Here is a 23,131-nt window from a genome sequence, read left to right as displayed (position 1 = left end):
CAAATGCATTTTCAGCATCTAGGGTAATGATCGCCACGTCCTCCAGGGGATTTATTTTGCATATTCTAGGTTGAAAAGGACTTTCCTCGGGTTGGAAGAAGCTGACCTGCCCATGGTGAACCCTGATTGAGCATGATAGATAAGGGATGGCATGATGTGTGCTAAAGGAGAGGCTATCATTTTAGAGAGTATTGTGGAGTCTATGTTTAGCAACGGGATTGGACGGTATGACCCTGGCTGTTGTGGATCCTTTCCCTTTTTGGCAATTAGTTTTATATTTTCTTGGTGTCCTGTTGGAAGGTAAGGACCACCATCCCACATTTTGTTGTAGACTGAAAACAGGGAGGGGGTGATTTCTTCTTTTAACAATGGAAAAAATTCAGAAGTGTAGCTGTCAAGGCCAGGGGCTTTACCGCTTGCCAGACCTTTAATGGAGGCTAGGATTTCTTCCTCAGTAACTTGGGGAGTTTAAAGTTGTCAGTAGATCAGGTTTAATCTGTGGGAGGGGGTGATAATTCTAGCCATTTGATAGTTTTGCAGGGATCAATCGTTTTGTGGGCATAAAGGTTGACGTAGAATGTTTCCAACGTTTTGTTAATGTCCTTGGGAGAAGTGGAAAGAGTGTCATCAGGGTTGTGTAAGGTGGTGATATGTGTGGGGAGGTATGTGCGTTTTGAGAGTCTGGCAAGTAATTTCCCTGCCTTATTGCCAAATTTGTGAAATTGGGTATGGGTCATTTTCAAGCATTCTAGGTTATGTGCCCAGATGTCAAAGTGGTCCTTGGCTTCCTGCCAAATCTTTCGGTTTTCTGGAGTGTTCCGCTCTGTAAGTTGTTTCTGGGCATTACATAGACTATGACTGGTCTCTAGGTATGTTTTGTGTGCATTCTTGTAGGCCAATATGAAGGATATTATCCTTCCTTGCAGGAATGCTTTGCCTGTCTCCCAAAACAGATTAGGATTGTGTGCATGGGAGCTATTGTTGTGTGTGTATTCCTTCCTGGCCTCTTTCAGCATGGTCTGAAAGCATTCATTTTGGTTTAGTTCTGATGGGAAGCACCATTGTCCAAATTCTGGGCAGGTTTGGAGTTTGTCCAAAGTAACGGATATAGGGGAGTGGTCTGAAATTACCATGTCATGAATGCAGGAGTCCCTGACCATGTGGAGTAAGGAGGGGTCTACCCTGGCAAAAGAGTCATGGACTGGAGACAAAAAAAGTAAATTCTTTATCTAGGGGGTGTTGAATTCTCCACGTGTCTATTTAAGTGGAGAGCATTAAGGGTTCCTGCATTATGTGCTCCTTGAGGGTAGGGATGGATGTGAGTGTGCAATGTACAGGGATAGGGACAATTGTAGGCACTCGCTCAGGTTGAACTGGATGGACTGGTGTCTTTATTCAACCTTACTAACTATGTAACTATGTAGCATTCACCATGTGGTAAAAGTTAGTGAACAGGTCTCGTGTTAACGGTCTTAATTTACAGCGGTAACTGGATCTGTCTTCAGAGTTATTGATGACTGATTTGAAATCACCTCCTACGAGGTGGGGGAGGTTAGACTCGGTCACTAATTGGGTTGTGAGGTTGGTGAAGTAGGATTTGTCTGGGGAGTTAGGTGTGTAGATTTTGATTATCCTGATTTCTCTGGATGGGAATTGAAGGTGGATTGATACTGACCTTCCATCCTTGACGCTGTCTACGGACAATACGTTGCATGTTAATTTGTTATGAAGAAGTATGACTGTACCTGCTTTCTTACGGCCTTTAGGTGCTGATCCTATCACCCTGCCTACCCATAACTTTTGCATTCGGAAAAAAACGCATTCTGCTAAGTGTTTCTCCTAGAGCAGTGCTATGTCCGCTTTTAATCTACTTAGGTGTCCCTTAACATTCCAGGATGTTATGTGTAGGGTAGTCATAGATCAAGTTAAGTGGGCATAGTGTGTGGGATAGAGTATGTAAATTACCTGCGTGAAATGATCTGTGGACGGAGTCGGGTATAGTATTTCAAGTCTTCGGGTTCGTGGACGGGAAAACCGTCCCTTCTTGAGAGAGTGGGGCATAAAAAAGAAGGAGAGAAAAGAAGAAAAGAACAGATTAACCTTGAGATATAAACAAAATTGTGACTTCACTTTTTTCCGTATGTCATGGTCACCACCTGTTAGACCGCAATTCCGCTTGCCAGAGAAGTATGTGGTTTAAGTAAGGTGCTACCCCCCAGGATAAACAGTTGATTGGGGAGAGGGCCTCCACCCTTCCCTGGCTTGCAAGATTTCCCTGGTGGGTGGACCAAGAGGCTAAAGAATATACTGGCCTCGCCTGCAGAAGACACTAGGTGTGTTGTTCCGGCGGTGAGGAACATAGCAGAAAACACATTAAAACAATTAAAAGACTGCTCAGAAAATAGATGGAACTCGTAACATAAAATAATAACTGTCTGAGGGGAACCTTATGTGTAGAATAACAGTTAAACGTCTAGGTTAGTACTATGAGGACCAACCTAGAGGTGATAGGTGCCTGGAGGGATAGATCAGTTTCAACGAAGAGTGGGTTAATCAATTGTGGAGGTGTGGTTCCTTGAGCGATTACGATCATTAGCTGGTCCCCCGATCTGATGAGCCCTTTCCACGGTGCATCTGCGATGTAAACCGAGGGCTTCTGGAAAGGCAGAGGTGCAAATATCTAGGAGTGAGACATGATTAAATGACTCAGGGAGTCCAATTATCCAGAGGTTGTTCCTTCTGGAATGATTTTCCAGATCCTCCATTCGTTTGTGCATATGCTGCTGAGCTTGGTTGAATTTTTCCAAAGCCACATTCATTGTATATTGATCATTTTCCAATGAAGATATACGTTGTTCATCTTCAGTTAACCTTTGGGAGTGGTCTCCCAGCTCTTTGCGTAATTGCATGATGCCCGCTGATACTGCTCTTTTCACTGCTGCTGTTATAGCGGGGGAGAGCAGGGCTAGAGCCCCCTGATTTCCCTGTGCACTGGCTTCTATTTCCTCAGTGTGATTCTCTCCCTCACTTGGTTTACCTGTCAGCTGTGTCTGCAGAACACTTAGTGAGTGAGGAAAGGCAGACGCTGCAGCGGCTATCTTAGGTCTCCCTGGAGCTCGTGAGGGGGAGGGAGAAGCGTCCCTCGATCGAGATCCAGAGCGGGATCGTGGCTGAGAAAGGTACCGCTCCATCCACCGGGACGCAGGGGTTTATGTGGTGGTTTTCTGAAGGGGGGAGAGCCGACCCTGGGCTTAATATGCTGGTTTTATCTCTGGCGGTGAGCAGAGCTGCCGGTCTCTGCCGGCTACATACAGTGCTGGAACCGGAAGTAAATTATTGATTTTAACTTAAGAAACAAGTGTCAGAAAAATATTTAGACTTTAAGTGGTTAAACTTCCTGCATTGATACGTTGTTAAAAGCTTGGCAGACTGCCTGGATTTTTTCTAAGAAGGAAGAGTTAGATACAATGTTTCATGCGAAAAACTTGGCAGACTGCCTAGATGTTTTCTTTTGACAGCTGAGTGAGCAGATAAGTCTCTCCACTTGTTATATGAAAGAAACAAGGTTTAGCCCGTAATGCTTCTCTTTTTAGAAAGCAGGACCCCGGGATCCAGTACTTTGGTATTTTCAGCCATAAAGTTTTTACTAGCGGGGTGCTTTATGAGTTCAGGAGAGTGGGTTCCCCGAGGGTCCCTGGTTCCTGAAGGTTTGGTAATGGGACCCACCGTGAGGGGTGAAGATTGGGTCTGATAGTTTTTACCAGAAAACCCTGTGGCGGGAAAAGTAAGTGGAGTCTATATAAGGAATTTTTACATTTTCTTATGAAATGTCTCCTTTAAGAAAAAAGTAAATGCTGTCATGCCTGAGAGTCACCACTGGGGGCTGTATGAAGCACGAACCTTCTCATGCCTTCCTCAGAGCCACGCTGTGTCAGCAGAAGCAGCAGGCTTTTCCTCCGGCTAACAGCTCAGACCTCGGGTAAGTTTGGGGGGGATTTTCTTCCACCAGACACTCCCCACCTGAACTAAGCTCTCCCCCTCTCCCTGAAAAGGGGGAAGCTAAAATAATCAGTCAATACAGCTCCGTTTTTCCGCCGCCTCCTCCTCTCAGCGGCTTCTCTCAGGTCTCCTTCCCGCCATCCCTCCTTCACACACATGCTGATCCCATCGGATCGGAGGCCTGCGCTCACGCAGGAAAACTTTCCTTTGAAAGAGAAAAGAGGGGGCGCAATGCTACAGAAGGCTTAGCACAGCATTGGCTTCCTCCAACGCGGGAGTATGTTTAAAAACTAAATTTTTGCTGGCTGCAGATGCCGGAGGGACACAAGAGCAAAGGGGCATCTAAGAGGTTTGGTGACACAGGCATTCCTATTAACACATTTACTATTAGCATCAGGCTGAGCATTAATAGCAGTGGCAGGGCTGGACTATTGCTCAAGCAGTGCATGTGATCCTTCTGGTAGTACCACAGCATTTGTGCATCGGGCTATGGTCGGAAGGGGGGCTAGAAACATCCCAAAAAAGGGCTCAAGAACGACTTCTTCAGCCGCAAAAAAAACCTAGAACCATCTCTAAAAAATTGCATCCTTCCCTGAGAGTTCTAAGGTGGCTGGTCAGAGTGAGCCATCAGGGCCATCAGGTGTTGCAACTGATTCCAACACAGCAGCCCCTGTCTATATTACTCAAGAGAATTTTTCCTCAACCATATTAAGATTGGAGCAGAAAATAGAGGCTTTAATCGCAATCCAGAGTGGGAGTAAGCGCGACAGGTCCCCTTCCATCACCCAGGACCCTCAAACTGAGGAACCGGGGGTGGGAGATGATGAATTTCTCTCAGGGGACCAGGAAGAGGTTGATGACTCCTCTTCTGAAGGGTCAAATGCGGAAGGATCAGGTTCACAATCTGAGAGATTGATGGTACAATCTCTTACTGAATTGGTCCACTCCACATTCATTACCATTAGCTGAGTCGGTTGATGAGCCCTCTTCTTGTTTGGGTTTGCTAAAGCCTCCCCGAGCTATTCATGCCTTTCCTATCCATTCATTACTGAAAAAGCTTATGTATCCTGAGTGGGATCACCTAGATGAGCAGTTTTTTCCTCCGAAAAAGTTTTCAACACTTTATCGTATGGCGGAAGAATTTAATAAAAGATGGGGGATGCCAGCAATTTATGCTGCTATATCCTCTGTGAATAAAAGTTTGACTTGTCCGGTAGAAAATGCTCAAATGCTGAAGGATCGAAAGGATAAGAATTTATGTTTTGCAATAGACGCTATGAGAGATTCTATTCTCCAGGTCTCTCGACTTGCGCTTGGGCTGGTGCATATGCATAGGATACTGTGGTTGGAAAATTGGTCAATCGAAACGCCAAGCAAAAAGCTCCTGGCTAGTTTTCCATTTCGTAGCAAATGGCTGTTTGGTGATGATCTGGATAAATACATCCAAAGAATTTCTAATGGGAAAAGTTCCCTTTTAAACAAGCGTCTTCTCCAGTACCAGGGGCATCAACCTCCAGGCAGTCACGATGGCCTCCACCATCAAGTTCAAGAGGCAAACCTCAGAATCAACCCCGGGGACAAAAGAGGTCCCGGGGAGGGAAACCTACAAAATTAAATAGACTCAACTCAAAGATCTAAACTGGTTTTTGATTATCCGCTCGTTTCGCATGGAGTCAATTCGATCAGTAGTCTCCATTCTACAAGGTGGAGAACTTCTAGCACCAATCAACATCAAGGATGCTTACCTCCATGTACCTATTTTTCCTGCTCACCAGAAATATCTAGGCTTCGAGATAGAAAATCTTCATTTTCAGTTTGTAGCTCTGCCTTTCAATCTAGCTACTGCACCTCGAGTGTTTACAAAGGTCCTGGCTCTTTTTAAGACTAGTCAGTAGCCCGCTTAGACCAGAGTTTGGTCACCACAGTCAGCTACCTGGAGTACCTAGGTTGGATTCTCAACCTAGAGAAATCTTCCTTAAAACCTTCAAGGAGATTAGACCTTGGGTCTGACCATAGATACAGCTTATAAAAGGGTGTTCTTGACCCACGCAAAGATCAGTTCCATAAGGGAACTGATTCAGGTGGTCAAAGCAAAGAAGAATCCTTCTATTCGACTTTGTATGAGATTGTTGGGAAAGATGGTGGCTTCATTCGAGGCAACTCTTTATGCTCGATTTAATTTGAGGCTACTGCAAAACGGTGTCCTATCGACTTGGAACAAGAAGGTCCAAGCTCCAGACATTCCAATGCGGTTATCCCCAAAGGTGCGCCAAAGCCCCAGTTGGCGGTTGATAGCCAAGAATCTGCAGAAAAGGAAATCCTTCCTACCAGTTACCTGGAAGCCCTTCTGGGCTGGGGAGCAGTCCTGGAAGAAGTGTCTGTCCAAGGGAAATGGTCCAAATGAGAAATTAGCTTGCCCATCAATATTCTAGAGATTCGGGCAGCACGCCTGGCCCTGAAGGTCTGGACACTCAGATTACTGAATTGTCTTCTCAGGATCCAATCCGACAATGCCACAGCAGTGGCTTATATCAACCACCAAGGGGGCACGAGAACTCGTGCGGCCCAGAGAGAGGTGAATCATAGCCTAACCTGGGCAGAAAACAACATACCTTGCCTATCGGCAGTCTTCATTCCAGGAATAGAGAATTGGTAGGCGGACTATTTGAGTCGCAAGCATTTGCTCCCGGGAGAATAGTCTCTTCACCCTGACATCTTTTTGACAATACGTAAAAAAATGTGGAATTTCCAGACGTGCATCTGTTTACGTACAGGTTCAACAAAAAGATTGGCAGTTTTGTGTCAAGGACAAAGGATCTGCTGGCATGCGGAACAGATGCCTTGGTGTTCCCGTGGAATCAGTTTTCACTGATTTATGCATTCCCTCCTGTACTGCTGCTTCTGTAAATTCATCGCAGGATCAAGCAGGAAGGGAAGGCGGTGATTCTTGTGGTCCCAGCGTGGCCCAGGAGATCTTAGTATACAGAGATCATAAAGATGGCGGTAGGGGACCCATGGACCCTACCGCCACGGCCAGACCTTCCCTCGCAAGGTCCGGTATTCCGTCCTACCTTACAAACATTTAACGGTGTGGCTATTGAGACCCACATTCTGAAGAAGCGTGGGCTGTCAGGTTCAGTGGTGTCTACCTTGGTTAATGCAAGGAAGCCGGCCTCCAAAGCCATATATTATAGAGTCTGGAAGGCATATGTCTCCTGGTGTGAATCCAGGGGTTGGCTCCCCAGGAAATATGTAGGTAAAATCCTTGACTTTCTACAGATGGTATTAGAATTGAAGCTGGTCTTGAGTACTGTCAAGGGCCAGGTTTTGGCTTTATCTGTATTATTTCAGCGAACACTTGCTTCGCACTCTTTGGTTTGTAGCTTTATTCAGGGGGTAAAGCGACTTAATCCTCCGGTTAGGTTTCCCCTGAACCCTTGGGACTTGAATTTAGCCCTGTCAGCAGTACAAAAACAGCCTTTTGAGCCGATACAACATATTCCCTTGGTCCTTTTGACAAGGAAACTAGTTTTTATGGTAACCATATCTTCTGCAAGAAGGGTATCAGAGTTGGCTGCTCTTTCTTGAAAAGAGACATATTTAATTATGCACAAGGATAAGGTTGTATTGCGTCCTTTCTACCAAAGATAGTATCAGGTTTTCATTTAAACCAGGATATTATTCTACCCTCATTTTTTCCACAACCCTGTTCTGTAGAAGAAAAGTCATTACATTCTCTTGATGAGGTGAGAGCAGTCAAGGTCTACTTGAAGGCGACTGCTCAGATTAGAAAAACAGAGGTTTTGTTTGTGTTACCTGAGGGTCCTAAGAGAGGACAGGCAGCATTGAAATCTACTATTTCTAAATGGATTTGTCAAGTGATTGTCCAAGCTTATGGTTTAAAGAAGAAAAATACACCTTTTCATATTAAAGCACACTCCACCAGGGCTATTAGTATTTCCTGAGCAGTGCATCTCCAAGCCTCCATGGCTCAAATCTGCAAGGCAGCAACTTGGTCTTCAGTCCATACATTTACCATATTCTATAAAGTAGATGTAAAAGGTCATGAGGATATCGCCTTTGGGTGCAGTGTGCTGCAGGCAGCAGTATAAGTCCTCTGGTCTATTGGTGCCCTACTTTTGTTGTGTCTCCCTCCATTCAGTTGGCATTGCTATGGGATATCACACATAGTAACTTCTATGGCTCTGTGTCCCGTGATGTATGATAAAAAAATATAATGTTTATAACAGCTTACCTGTAAAATCCTTTTCTTTTTAGTACATCATGGGACACAGAGCTTCCTCCCTTCTTTCTGGTATACACATGTATTGCTTTGCTACAAAAACAGAGGTACTCCCAGTAGTGGGATGGGTTATATAGGGTGTGGACTTCCTGAATTGGGGTGTGCCAGTGTCCATCACCTGAAGGTGGCCTATAACCCACCTAGTAACTACTATGGCGCTGTGTCCTTTGATGTACTTCAAAGAAAAGGATTTTACAGATAAGCTGTCATAAAAATCCTATTTTTATTTATTTTTTGCTTTCTGCTATAAAACAGTTCCAATAAAAAAATGTAAAACATAAAAAATTTTCATCAATTTAGGCCAATATGTATTCTGCTACATAGTGTTGGTAAAAAAAATCACAATAAGCATATATTGATTGGTTTGCACAAAATTTATCGCATCTACAAAATAGGGGATAGATTTCTGGATTTTTTTTTTTTTTGTTAAAGGCCCCTTTCACACATGCGGACCCTTCATTTCATCAGTTCAGTCATGTCAAAACCGATGACGTATTAATCAATTTTTCATCAGTTTTTTTTTTTTTTTTTACATTGACTACCAATGCCAAAATGGATTAAAAACTGACCATTTGTCAGTTTACATCCATTTTTCATCCGATTCGTTTTTTAACAGAAGAAAAATAGAGCAATTTAAAAAAACAGATGCGAATGTAAACTGAAGTAAATGGCTGATCATCCATTTACATCAGTTTTTCCATAGAGATGCAATGATGTGAATTTTTTAATCTGTCAACAGATGGATGAAAAACAGACAGCATGTGTGAAGCGGGCCTTAGTAGTAATGGCGGCGATCAGAGATTTTTAGCCGAACTGCGACATTGTGCCGGACAAATCAGACACCTAACTGACACTTTTGACACTTTTTGGGGACCAGTGACACTAATACAGTGATCAGTGCTAAAAAAAATATGCACTGTCACTGTACTAATGACACTGGCTGGGAAGGGGTACACATCAGGGGTGATCAAAGAGTTCAATGTTTCCCTAGGGGGTGCTTGCTAACTGTGTTGGGGATGAACTGACTGGGGGAACACAGAGATCTGCTTACCAGGAACACGAGATCTGTGTTCTTCCCTGTCAGAACAGCGATCTGCCTTGTTTACATAGGCAGATCGTCGTTCTGCCTCTTTGGGGAACAATCGGGGTTGACCTGCTGATTGTCTCTCCCTCTGTTCAATGGGTGCGTGGGCACGTGCATCCACAGTATCCATTGCACTAAATGACATACAGGTGCGTCATTTTGTGCAATACAGCCGCCCTGCCACAGTATGCAGTAGGCGGTCTTTAACTTGTTAAAAAGAACATAACTGGACAAAACCATCAATAACACAAGTAGTATTCCTAGAATATGCACCAAAAAAAAAACATTAAAAAAAATCCCAATGGTTTCCATATACCCCACAATATACATATAATTACCAACGTGAAAAGAACAAAGACAAATCCTTATCTTTAAAGTGGTTGTAAACCCTTTCAAACCACTTTGACCTACAGGTAAACCTAGATTAAGGCTTACCTGTAGGTCCAAGAAATATCTCCTAAACCTACACGGTTTAGGAGATCTTTGCCAAAACACAGGCACCGCTGTCTACGGCGCATGCACTGTAGACAGCGGCGTGCAGGCGCACTGAGCGTGCCGTTGTCAACGGCGATATGCCGCGAGTGGCGGCTCCAGTGCGCATGCGCGGGAGTGATGTCATCGCGGCTTCGTCGAATGACTGGCGGAGCAGCAAGACCCATCCACCGAGAAGATGGATGCTCCGGACTACAGGGGAGAGCGGTGACTTCTCTGTGTCAGGTAAGTAGTCCATTATGCTTTACCTTTGCAGGGAATCAAAGAGGAAGTAAACTCATCAGGGTTTACTTCCTCTTTAAGACATGAATACCTTTTCCAATCTTCCTCCTAATGCCGCGTACACACGGTCGGAATTCTGGCCAGAAAAAGACAGATGAGAGCTTTTCATCGGAAAATGCAACCGCGTGTAGGCTCCATCGGAATTTAGCTGTCCGAATTTCCGCCAGCCAAAAATTTATAGCATGTTATCAATTTTCCCAACGGAAAAACTTTCTATCGGTAATTCCGGTCGTGTGTATGCAATTTCAGCACTCCAAAAAATCACGCATGCTCAGATTCAATTATGAGACAGAAGCTATTGGCTACTGGCTATTGAACTTCCCTTTTCTAGTTCCGTTGTACGTGTTGTACGTCACTGCGTTCTAAACTATTGGAATTTGGTGTGACCGTGTGTAGGCAAGACAGCTTGAGCCGAATTCCGTCGGAATTCCGTCGGGAAAACCATCAGAGCTTCTTCCGACGAGAATTCCGATCGTGTGTACGCGGCATAACTGCATTTAAAAGAAGTGCCTCCCTTTTTTTTTCCCTCTCTTTTCTCCCTTTTTTTCCTCTGGTTTCTCCCTTTTTCCCCCTCTATTCCTTTCTCCCTTTTTTTTTCCTCTATTCCTTTCTCCCTTTTTTTTTCCTCTATTCCTTTCTCCCTTTTTTTTTCCTCTATTCCTTTCTCCCTTTTTTCCTCTCCTCCTTTCTCCCTTTTTCTTTCTTTCTGTTTTTGCTTCTGTCTAAAGCCCCCCCCCCCCCCTCAAATAAATAAATAAATGTGTAAATGATTTGTAATAACTAATGCCATGTACACAGGACCGGACTTTCCAGCAGACTGGGTCCGATGGACTTTCCAAATGCACAGACTTGGCCACACACAATCACACCAAAGTCTGACGGATTCGAACGTGATGACGTATGACCGGACTAGAATAAGGAAGTTCATAGCTGCCCTAGCGTCGGTTTTCGTCCGTCGGACTATTGCTGTCGAAAAGTCCAGCCATGTATACACGGCATAAGAGGGGAGTACCAGGAGGGCCCATATGTGGCTACCTTCCTGATTCTACATATTCCTTCCCATTCACCCCCCTAAGTCACTCAGAAATAAAACACCCCAATAAAATAAACAGTAAAAAAACATAACATACCATAAAAAGTGCACTATTTATTGTTGATTAAGGAGTAGGCTCAGGGGTAGCTGCCACCCCGTTTCCATCTTAACATACCGTGTTCCCTTATCCTAACCCCCCAATCCCTCTGTCCCATATATTCAAAACCAATTATGTTATCTCCCAATTATATTTTATGATTATATTTTTTATTATTTTTGTAATGTAATACTTATACAAAAAAAATATTATCATTATTATTTTTGTTGTTAATATTAGTATTTTATTATTTTGCATAATTCTTATTATATTATTACAAAAAAATGGCATGGCCGAGCGATGCGCTTCAGTGGTTGTGCCAGTCTTGTGATATGGAGGCCGACTCATCCACTGCAAGCCAGCCGCGTCCCCCCTCGGTCCCCAGTGCAAATACCCTACCCTTATGGCACTGTAATGCATATCCCCCTGTTCTGCTAGAAATTAAAGCAAAATCCTGTGTAGGTTGAGGGCTACCAATCATTGATTATGGGGAGCTATGGACTCCCTTGTGGCAGTGTTGATTGGCTCAACTCTGTCCCACAGGAAGACCCTAAGGGCAGTATTTTTCTTATGTGTGAGCTACAGATCACCTCTCTCTATGTTATGGAGAAGATGAGAGGAGGATATGTTCTGGTTTCCTGTCGTAGAGCAACAACACTACTCTTCCATAGATTCAGGACAATGAGTAAGCATTGTCCCCCTGGGAAGTGTGTTACTGGCAAGATCAACAGGTTAAAATAAAAGAAATCTAATGGAGCCACCACATCCGAGAAAGCTGCAATATGTTACATTTGTATTGGGTTTTAGTGTCTGTCCTAAGCGTCTTCTAGTGTTTGTGTCCTGAGGGCCCCCTAGTGCCTATGCTCTCAACTCTCCGCACTGTCTATGTCCTGAGTGCCCTCTGGTGTCTACATCCTAGGTGCCCCTTAGTTTCTACAGTCTGAGTGCCCTCTGGCATCTATACCTAGTGTCTTAAGCACCTTTTAGCTTCTACAGTCTCATCATCCTCTAGCGTCTTTGCCTGGAGTCTGCACCCGAAACGCCCCCCGCAGTCTATATTTAATGTCTACATCCTAAGCACTTTTTTCTACAGTCTGTGTGTCCTCTGGTATCTAGGTCCTGAGCGTCTACATCCTAGGCGCCCCTTAGCTTCTACAGACTGAGCGCCCTCTAGCGTTGATTCCTAGTGCCTACATCTTAAGCACCTATTAGCTTCTACAGTCTGCGCACCCTCTAGTGTCTTTGCCTGGAGTCCCCGCCCTGATTGTCTGCTGGCACCTGAACCCTAAGTGCCCCCTCTAGTCTATATTTAATGAAAAAGTATCAAAGGGCGTTAGCTGAACAATTGAATTATATGTGAACCAAAGTGATTAAGTGAACGAATAACTTAAATAAATTGATAAGTAATTACACAAATAAATAAAACATCCAATATATGATCAAATTCATGCGATTATCATCAAAGTTCATAATTTCCGTGTGTGGTCTCTGCAAAAATAATTCTCCAACACAGCCATCCTAAAAAAAGAGGCAGAAAGTGCTCAATACTCAAGGAACCCCTAAGATCCCTTTTGATGAGCCCTAGTTGAGAAACCCTGGCCTAGAGTCTAAGCCTTGAGCACCCTCTAGTGACCCCTGTGTCATCCATCTGATAAACTGTATTAGATCTGTAATGATTACAGAATGATCCCTCTGCTTTCTCTATGTATTATTCATATCATTGATTTTTAGCAGGAATGGCATCCACTCTGCCAAAATTTAAACTCTTTCCATTTACTGAAACTTTTGTTCATCATCTGCATTATTTACAGAGCGGGATGTTTTATCTGAATTATTTAATTGTAGCCTTTCATGCTGCTTTCATCCTAAGGGCCGGTTCACACAGCGAGCCGCGGCGAGGCGTCTCCGACTTACCTCGCCGCGACTTGCGGGGAGCTCAGCGGCGACTTGCAGAGGACTTCTGCATAGAAGTCAATGCAAGTCGCCCCCGAAGTCGCCCCGAAGTAGTACAGGAACCTTTTTTCTGAGTCGGAGCGACTCGAGTCGCTCCTCTCAGAACGGTTCCATAGTACTGAATGGGGGCGACTTGCGGGAGCGAGGCGAGGCGAGCCGTGTCGCCTCGCCTCGCGTCGCAGTGTGAACCGGCCCTAAGGCTATACATTTCCTGGGAAAGGGAAACCCTCATGTTTTCGGCTATTAAATATTTTCAGTGAGAGAGTTAAAGTTACTTACAGATCACTATTAATTATGTGGCTATCACATTTGTACTGGCTGTTACAGTGCATTCGGAAAGTATTCAAAGCACTTCACTTTTTCCACATTTTATGTTACATCCTTATTTCAAAACAGATTAAATTCATTGTTTTCCTTTAACCACTTGCTTACTGGGCACTTAAACCCCCCTCAGTCCCAGACCAATTTTCAGCTTTCAGCGCTGATGCACTTTGAATGACAATTGCGCGGGCATACAACACTGTACCCAAATGAAATTTTTATCATTTTTTTCCCACAAATAGAGCTTTCTTTTGGTGGTATTTAGTTACAGCTCGGAGTTTTATTTTTTGCTAAACAAACAAAAAAAGATGCAAAAAAATAAAAATAAATAAATCATGTTTTAATAGTTTGTTATAAAATTTTGCAAACGGGTCATTTTTCTCCTTCATTGAAGTGCGCTGATTAGGCGGCACTGATGGCTGCATTGGTGGGCACTGATGGCTGCATTGGTGGGCACTGATGGGCTGCATTGGTGGGCACTGATGGGCTGCATTGGTGGGGACTGATGGGCTGCACTGGTGGGCACTGATAGGCACAGTTAAGGCGGCACCGATGGGCACAGATAAGGCGGCACCGATGGGCACAGATAAGGCGGCACTGATGGGCACATAAGATGGCACGGATGGGTGGCACAGATGGGTGGCACGGATGGGTGGCATGGATGGGCACTGATAGGTACCACAGATAGATGGGACTGATGGGCACTGATAGGTGGCACTGATAGGTGGCTCTGATAGGTGGCACTGCTGGGCACTGATGGGCGGCACTGCTGAGCACTGATGGGCGGCACTGCTGGGCACTGATGGGCGGCACTGGGGTGCAGCACCTTTGAGGCAGATTGGGTGGCACTGTGGGGTGGCACTGTGGGGTGGCACTGTGGGTGGCACTGTGGGTGGCACTGTGGGCACTATGGGCACTGACGGGGGGCACTGACGGGGGGCACTTACTTTTGCGTTTTATTTTACTTCAGGATGGCACTGCGGGAGGCAGGTGGGCACTGGCAGGTGGCAGGTGGTCCCTTGTATTGATGGCCGTGATCGGGACTGATGTCCCGATCACGGCCGCTGGTGATCGGCTTTTTTTTTTTCTCCTCGTGCTGTCAGCGCGAGGAGGAATAATAGCCGATTACCGGCTCCGTTCTATCACATGATCAGCTGTCATTGGCTGACAGCTGATCACGTGATAAGGGGTCGGGATCGACCCCTTGCACGGATCGGTGATCAGGCGAGTCTCACGGACTCGCCGATCACAGAGCGCGCCGCGCGTGCCCCTCAGGGGGCGCGCAGGCCGCTCGTGCCCCTCAGGGGGCGCGCAGGCCGCTCGTATCCGGGACGACGTCAATAGACGTCGTCCCGGAAATGTAGGTCCGCGCTGATGCCGTCATTTGGCAATAGCGCGGATCTGTAGTGGTTAAAATTCTACAAACAATACCCCACAATGACAACATGAAAGAAGTTTGTTTGAAATCTTTGCAAATTTTTATTAAAACTTAAAAATAACTTTAAAAAAATCGCATTTACATAAGTATTCACAGCTTTTACCATGACACTCAAAATTGATTCCGCTGATCATCCTTGAGATGTTTGTACAACTTGATTGGAGTCCACCCATGGTAAATTCAGTTGATTGGACATGATTTGGAAAGGCACACACCTGTCTATATAAGGTCCCACAGTTAGCAGTGCATGTCCGAGCACATGAAGCCATGAAGTCCAAGGAATTGTCTGTAGACCTTCAAGACGGGATTGTATCAAGGCACAGATCTGGGGAAGGGTACAGAAACATTTCTGCAGAATTGAAACCCAATGAGCACAGTGGCCTCCATCATCCGTAAATGGAAGAACTTTGGAACCACCAGGATTCTTCCTAGAATGGCCCGCACGGCCAAACTGAGCAATCAGGGTAGAGTGGCCTTAGAGAGGGGACCAAGAACCCAATGGTCCCTCTGAGAAAACTCCAGCATTTCTCTGTTAAGAATGGAGAACCTTCCAGAAGAACAACCATCTCTGCAACACTCCACCAATCAGGCCTGTATGGTAGAATGGCCAGACGGAAGCCACTCCTCAGTAAAAGACACATGACAGCCCACCTGGAGTTTGCCAAAAGGCACCTGAAGTACTCTCAGACCATAAGAAACGAAATTCTCTGGTCTAATGAAACAAAGATTTAACTCTTTGGCCTGAATGGCAAGCATCATGTCTGAAGGAAACCAGGCACCACTCATCACCTGGCCAATACCACCCCTTCAGTGAAGCATGGTGGTGGCAGCATCATGCTGTGGAGATGTTTTTCAGTGGCAGCAACTGGGAGACTAGTCAGGATCGATGGAAAGATGCATGCAGCAATGTACAGAGACATCTTGGATGAAAGCCTGCTACAGAGTGCTCTGGACCACCAAGCCTAAGGACACAGCCAACATAACAAAGTAGTGGCTATGGTACAACTCTGTGAATGTCTGTGAGTGGCCCAGCCAGAGCCCAGACTTGAACCCAAATGAACATCTCTGGAGAGATCTAAAAATGGCTGTACAGTGATGCTCCCCATCCATCCCGATGGAGCTTGAGAGGTCCTGCAAAGAAGAATGGGAGAAACTGCCCAAACATAGGTGTGCCAAGCTTGTAGCATTGTACGCAAAAAGACTTGAGGCTGTAATTGGTGCCAAAAGTGCTTCAACAAAGTATTGAGCAAAGGCTGTGAATACTTATGTACATGGGATTTTTTTCATGTTGTATTTTTAATACATTTGCAAAGATTTCAAACAAACTTCTTTCACATTGTCATTATGGGGTATTGTTTGTAGAATTTTGAGGAAAATTAATGAATTTAATCCATTTTGGAATAAGGCTGTAACATAACAAAATGTGGAAAACATGAAGCGCTGTGAATACTTACTGGATGCTCTGTATATATTCTAAAGCCCAACTCCGGGTTTGTCAGCCCTTCCTCTGTTCCTCAGTTGCCCCCTCCTCTGCTTAATAGAAGCAACCCAGTTGCCCCAGCCTTCTGTCCAGTTCTACTTTGACACAGTACTGAACCCAAAAACAAACCTTTATTATATTGCAGCTTACCAATTCTTAGATGTGATGGCTGCATTTGTTTTCTTTTTTAGGCTTTCTTTCTCATAATTTCATCTGCTGATACAGCCAGTAAGTCTGTTGTTTTTCGAAAAAAGCTCTCCAACAGAATGTACCTGTTACATGAAAGAGATAAACTATTTAACGCTAGCAGGGGGGCTTATAATCATCTTTTATTTATTTAAACCTTTATCCCAAAAGAATGTTTGCTGTAACTGATTATAAAGCGTTAGGTGGAGTTTGGCTTCAATTTGTAAGTGTATCTAAATCAGCTAGTACATCCAACACCCCCCCCCCAGACTGGCAATTCTGCTATCCAGAGGTGCCCCTTGTGCTGCTTTATCCAGGGTGGGGCCACTCGAAGCCCTTGTACACACGGTCGGAGAATCCGTCGGAATGTGTCCTATCGGACCGTTTTGTCGGATAATCCGACTGTGTGTGGTATGCATCGGACTGTTTCCGTCGGAATATCCGTCGGACCAAATTTTCCATCTTGCTGGAAATATTTTCCGACAAACTGGTCCGATCGGACATACTCCGATCATGTGTAGAGAATTCCGATCGGACAAAGTGCCACGCATGCTCAGATCAAATTCCTACATCAAAGCTATTGGCTACTAGCCTGAACGTAGTCCCATCGTAACGAAATTACGTCATCACGTTCTGAATGATCGGATTTTCCGACAACTTTGTCCGACCGTGTGTATGCAACAGTTTCGGACACAGACCGTCAGACAAAATCCTTCGGACAAAATCCGACGGATTTGGTTGTTGAAATGTCCGACCGTGTGTACAAGGGCTAATACAGGTGTATTACTGGCCAGATCACCAGGGAAAAACAGAGGGAAGAAAGCCTAAAAAAAGAAAACGAATGCAGCCTTCACATCTAATGATTGGTAAGCTGCAATATATAAAATTTTTGGTTTTAGGTTTAATACCACTTTACCTACTTGACCACCAGGCCTTTTCTGATACTTTTTTCTTACAAGTTTAAATCAGTATTTTTTACTAGAAAATTACTAGAACCCACAAATATTATATATTTTTTTAGCAGAGAAGCTAGAGAATAAAATGGCAATCGTTGCAATATTTTATGTTCCACTTATTTTTGCAGCGGTCTTTCAAATGCAATTTTTGGGAAAAAAATAAAACTTTTAAGAATGTTAATGCAAAAAAAAACATAATATAACCCAATTTATTTTGTATAATGTATAAGACGTTACACCGAGTAAATAGATACCTAACATGCTACACTTTAAAATTGTGCATGGTTGTGGAATGTCCAGAAACTACGATACTTGAAAATCTCCATAGGCGATGCTTTAAACATTTTTACAGGTTACCAGTTTAGAGTTACAGAGGAGGTCTAGCGGTAGAATTATTGCTCTTGCTCTAATGTTTGCGGCGATACCTCACATGTATGATGTAAACACTGTTTACATATGCATGTGCGACTTACATATGCAATCGCTTTTCTGCGTGAGCACAGAGGGATGGGGGGTTTTCATTTTTTCGTCTTATTCTTTTTTTTTTTTTACACTGCCCTTTTTTTAATTTTCGTTGTATTTTATTTATTTTTTTGATCACTTTTATTCCTATTACAGAGAATGTAAACATCCCCTGTAGTAGAAATAAGGATGACAGGTCCTCTTTATGAAGAGATCTGGGGCCAATAAGACCCCAAATCTCTCCTCTACCTTTTAAAAGTAAAAGATAAAAAATAAATAAAAAATTTGATCTTGTTCTTTAACGGCTTCAGCCCCAGAAGGATTTACCCACTTCCTGACCAGGCAATTTTTTGCTATACGGCACTGCATAGCTTTAACTGACAATTGCGCAGTCGTGTGACACTGTACCCAATTAAAAATTGATCTTCCCCCCCCCCCCCCACAAATAGTTTTCTTTTGGTGGTATTTGATCACATCTACATTTGCATTTTTTGCTCTGTAAACAAAAAAAAGCGACAATTTTGAAAAAAACAAAACATTTCTCTTTCTGCTATAAAACATTTCCAAAAAAAAAATAAAAATGTCTTCATCAGTTTAGGTCGATGTGTATTCTGCTACACAATAAGCGTGTATTGATTGTTTTGCGCAAAAATTATTGGGTCTTCAAAATAGGGGATATATTTATGGCATTTGTATTTTTTTTTTTTTTTACCAATAATGCGGCAATTAGTCATTTTTAGCGGGACTGTGACATTGCGGTGGACAGATCAGACACCTAATTGACATTTTTGACACTTTTTTGGGAACCAGTGACATTATTACAGTAATCAGTGCTAAAAATATGCACTGTTATTGTACTAATGATGACACTGGCAGGGAAGGGTTTAACATCAGGGCAATCAAAGGTGTTAAATATGGAGTGCGGGGAGTAGCAAGATGGTGGCGACGGAACATCACTTCCATTACACATTCTGATGGGTTGCCTAATCTGACTAAACACCTGTAAGTGTGTTCTAACTGTATGGGGGATGGGCTGCCTGGGGAAACACAGCAGGAAGACAGGATCTGTGAGATCTCCCCTGTCAGAACGGAGATCTGCCTTATTTACAGATCCCCTTTCTTTCACTGCGGGGAACGATTGTGGGTGGCCGGCAGACATTGAGTCCACTATACCTTCTGATTGGCTCCCCATACTGGGCAACAGGAGCGCGTGTGCACCCACAAACGCGAGTTCCCGCACCGACGTTCAGTACAGTGAATTTGCGAGAATGAGCCACCTTGCCGCAGTATAATGACGGCAGCTGGTCGGGAAGCGGTTAAAAAACAAAAAAAACGTAAGTGAAGTCACAACGTCGCTCTGGTCCTAAAAGACCATAGAGGTGATCAGTGACCATCTGGTCTCTGCTAGCCTCTATGAGCATCTGTGCAACCCATTGTTTCTCGGGTGCGGTAGTAAAAAAACAGTAAAGCCGCGTACACACGGGCGGACTGTCTGTCCAACTTAGTCCGCCGAAACACATTTCAGCGGACAGTCCGCTCGTGTGTGGGCTTCAGCTGACTTTTTCAGCGTGCAGTCTGGCGGACTAAGTATTTCGGAATTTCCGTAATATTGTCTGTCTAACTTTGGTTTCAGCGGACAGTCCGCTCGTGAGTAGGCTAGTTGGACGGACAAAGTATGGCGCATGCTCAGAAAGGATTTACACGGCGGAAGGTTGCATTGCTGTGTATTGGACGTCCTGTTTCTAGTCCCGTCGTACGTGCTGTACACGTCATCGCGCAAGCTTTCAACGGACTGTTTGTTCATCGTGTGTGGTCAAGTCCGTTCATTCGAAAGTAGGACGGACTGTCCGTCGGATTGTCTGACGGACTTAGTTGGCCAGACAGTCCGCCCGTGTGTACGCGGCTTAAGACCAAGGAACACCAGTGGAAGGAGGGGGGGCAGTCCTCTCCCACCTCTTTTGAAAGCAATCCAGCGGCTAAGTAGCTGCTCGGACCACTTTCTTGAGAAAGCCAGTCGCCGGCTGAAAAAAAAAATACGGGGGGTTATAACTGATGATAACTTCAGCCATAACCCCGGTAAGCCACTTGCAAGCTGCAACATATATACATATGTATTGCGGTCGGCAAATGTTTTTTAAATTATTTTGATGCCATATATTAGTGCAAACTGGGCCCAATGTTAAAGTGTGACTCCAGGCAACCAGCTTTGTTTTGAGAAGCTCATAGTGTGCAGTGAAATCAGAGTAAGCCATTTCAGTCTAGGAGAGGAGCCAGTACAACTAGAGGACAGAGGTCACATTTAAATAGCGTAATTCTTGATAACCCTGACATGTGTTTTCCTCTCGTCTCAGCAGAGTTGCATCATCAAGCGTTACTGTGAAAGAAGATTTGTCCCCAAATACCAGGCCACCATCGGAATCGATTACGGTGTCACAAAATAAGTGGTTAATAATTTGGGTGAAAGCCATGTCTTCCACTCCTTGTACTTTGTGTCTGGAACAATAAAGTTACACCTGCATTGAATGTTAACAGCGGGCTGTTGGCTCTTTTTATTTGGATTTCCTATCAATAGTTTATTGTGGTCATTTTGGTCAGGGCAAAATAAAAAAAATGACTGGTACTTGCACATTCCGTCACGATTTATGTCTTTTAAAAGGTTCAGAGTAATATCTGTTGATCTGACATAAATCCATTGAGCGCCTGACTTCCTGTTTGGGCTGACGATGCAGCGCCTTTTCAGAACAGAAATTCCAACCAGCATCGTCAGCCCCGCCTGCTGCACTACTGAACTCCACCCACCCCTCTCCGTCTCTCTCCGTCTCTTTCCATATGCGTACATTGATTTTTTTTCCCTGCAAAACAGTGCAGCTTCTTACACACTGTGTAGGGAATGGGCTTTTCGGAGATGTAGTTCTGGGGATGGCAGTAGGAAATGACAAGCCTGGTGTGGATGGTATGGGGAGTAATGCAAGTGGTGCGGTAAAATAAAAACATAATTACAGGACATGGACAAGGGCCCTGGTGCCCAACCTGTGGCCCCCTTTTGCACTTTTTGTGGGGTCTTCAAGGTCCCTGTAGACAATAGTCTGCTTTCCTATTGCCCTGTAATAGCAATTTTTTTTTTTTTTATCAGGCTTATGTAATGTGGGAACAGAATGACCATCTCCGTATGACCATATCATATCTGCAGTCTCTGATCATCTCCTGTACCATGTCTTCAGTCTCTGACCATCTCCTGTACCATGTGTGCAAGTCTCTGACCATCTCCTGTACCGTGTCTGCAAGTCTTTGACCATCTCCTGTATCATATCTGTAGTCTATGATCATCTCCTGTATCATTATATCTTTTCATGTGACAACACTGAAGAAATTACACTTTTCTACAATGTAAATGAGTAAATAACTCGACACACAGCCATTAATGTCTAAACCGCTGGCAACAAAAGTGAGTACACTCCTAAGTGAAAATGTCCAAATTGGGCCCAGTTAGCCATTTTCCCTCCCCTGGTGTCATGTGACTCACTAGTGTTACAAGGTCTCGGGTGTGAATGGGGAACAGGTGTGTTAAATTTGGTGTTATCGCTCTTACTCTCATACTGATCACTGCAAGTTCAACATGGCACCTCATGGCACAGAACTCTCCAAGGATCTGAAATAAAGAATTGTTGCTCGACATAAAGATGGCCTAAGCTATAAGAAACTTGCCAAGATCCTGAAACTGAGCTGCAGCACGGTGGCCAAGACCATACAGCGGTTTAACAGGACAGGCTCCACTCAGAACAGACCTTGCCATGGTCGACCAAAGAAGTTAAGTGCACATGCTCAGCATCATATCCAGAGGTTGTCTTTGGGAAATGAGTGTTTGGGGTATGAGTGCTGCCAGGATTGCTGCAGAAGTTGAAGGGGTGGGGAGTCAGCCTGTATGTTCTCAGACCATACGCTGCACACTGCATCAAATTGGTCTACATGGCTGTCATCCCAGAAGGAAGCCTCTTCTAAAGATGATGCACAAGAAAGCCTGCAACCAATTTGCATGCCATTGCTGAGCTTCTCATCTACTAGTCCATCAAGGCCAACCCACAGTATCTCACAAAAGTGAGTACACCCTCACGTTTTTGGTTTTCCATTCTAGTTTTCCCAAAAGGCTAAACTGGCAGGGCAGTATAACCCCCCCCCCCCCCCAAATAACCCAATTTTGGAAAGTAGACACCCCAAAGAAATTGCTGAGAGGCATGTTGAGCCCATTGAATTTTTTTTTGTAACATGTGATTGAAAAATTCCAAAAACAAAATAAAATATTACTCAAAGTTGTCACTAAATGATATATTGCTCACACGTGCCATGGTTATATGTGGAATTACCCCCCAAAATACATTCTGCTGGTTCTCCTGAGTATGGGGATACTACATGTGAGACTTTGGGAGCCTAGCCACGTACAGGACCCTGAAAATCAATCACCACCTTCAGGATTTCTGAAAGCGTAAATTTTTTTACTTTTTAGTTCACTCCTCACTACCAACACAGTTTCGCAGGCCATGAAATGACAAGATAGCACAACCCCCCCCCCCCCCCCCAAATTAACCCATTTTGGAAAGAAGACACTTCAAGCTCTTTGCTGAGAGGCATGTTGAGTACATGAATTATTTAATATTTTGACACAAGTTTCGGGAAAATTTAAAAATATTTTTTTTTTTACACAAAGTTGTCACTAAACAATTTATTGTTTAAACATGGCATGTTTATATGTGGACTTACACCCCAAAATACATTTCGCTGCTTCTTCTGAGTATGGGGATACCACATGTGTGGGACTTTTTGGCAGTCTAACTGCGTACAGGTCCCCAAAAACCAATCACTGCCTTCAGGCTGTCTATGGGTGTAAATTTTTGATTTCACTCCTCACTGCCTATCACAGTTTTGGAGGCCATAAAATGCCCAGATAGCACAACCCCCCCCAAATGACCCAATTTTGGACACTGAAGAAACTATACTTTTCTACAATGTAAATGAGTGAATGTACAGCTTGTATAACAGTGTCAATTTGC

The 23,131-nt window shown here is 44.2% G+C and overlaps 1 long non-coding RNA gene across 2 annotated transcripts in view; it reads left to right on the top strand.

The window, feature by feature from the left end:
- LOC143988372 (uncharacterized) overlaps nt 1-20,615 on the top strand; it is a 39,154-nt gene extending 18,539 nt beyond the window's left edge. For both annotated transcript variants that reach the window (XR_013276834.1, XR_013276835.1), the window contains exon 4: nt 20,441-20,615. This is a non-coding gene — a long non-coding RNA (uncharacterized LOC143988372). The remainder of the gene's footprint in view (nt 1-20,440) is intronic.
- The last annotated feature ends 2,516 nt before the right edge of the window (nt 20,616-23,131 follow it).

This window comes from Lithobates pipiens, unplaced genomic scaffold (genome assembly GCF_037356315.1).
Source record: "Lithobates pipiens isolate NorthernLeopardFrog02 unplaced genomic scaffold, aLitPip1_a1.2 Scaffold_18, whole genome shotgun sequence".
Classification (NCBI taxonomy): Eukaryota; Metazoa; Chordata; class Amphibia; order Anura; family Ranidae; genus Lithobates; species Lithobates pipiens.
Note: the sequence above shows the minus strand (reverse complement) of the source record. Positions and strands in the feature narration are given on the sequence as shown.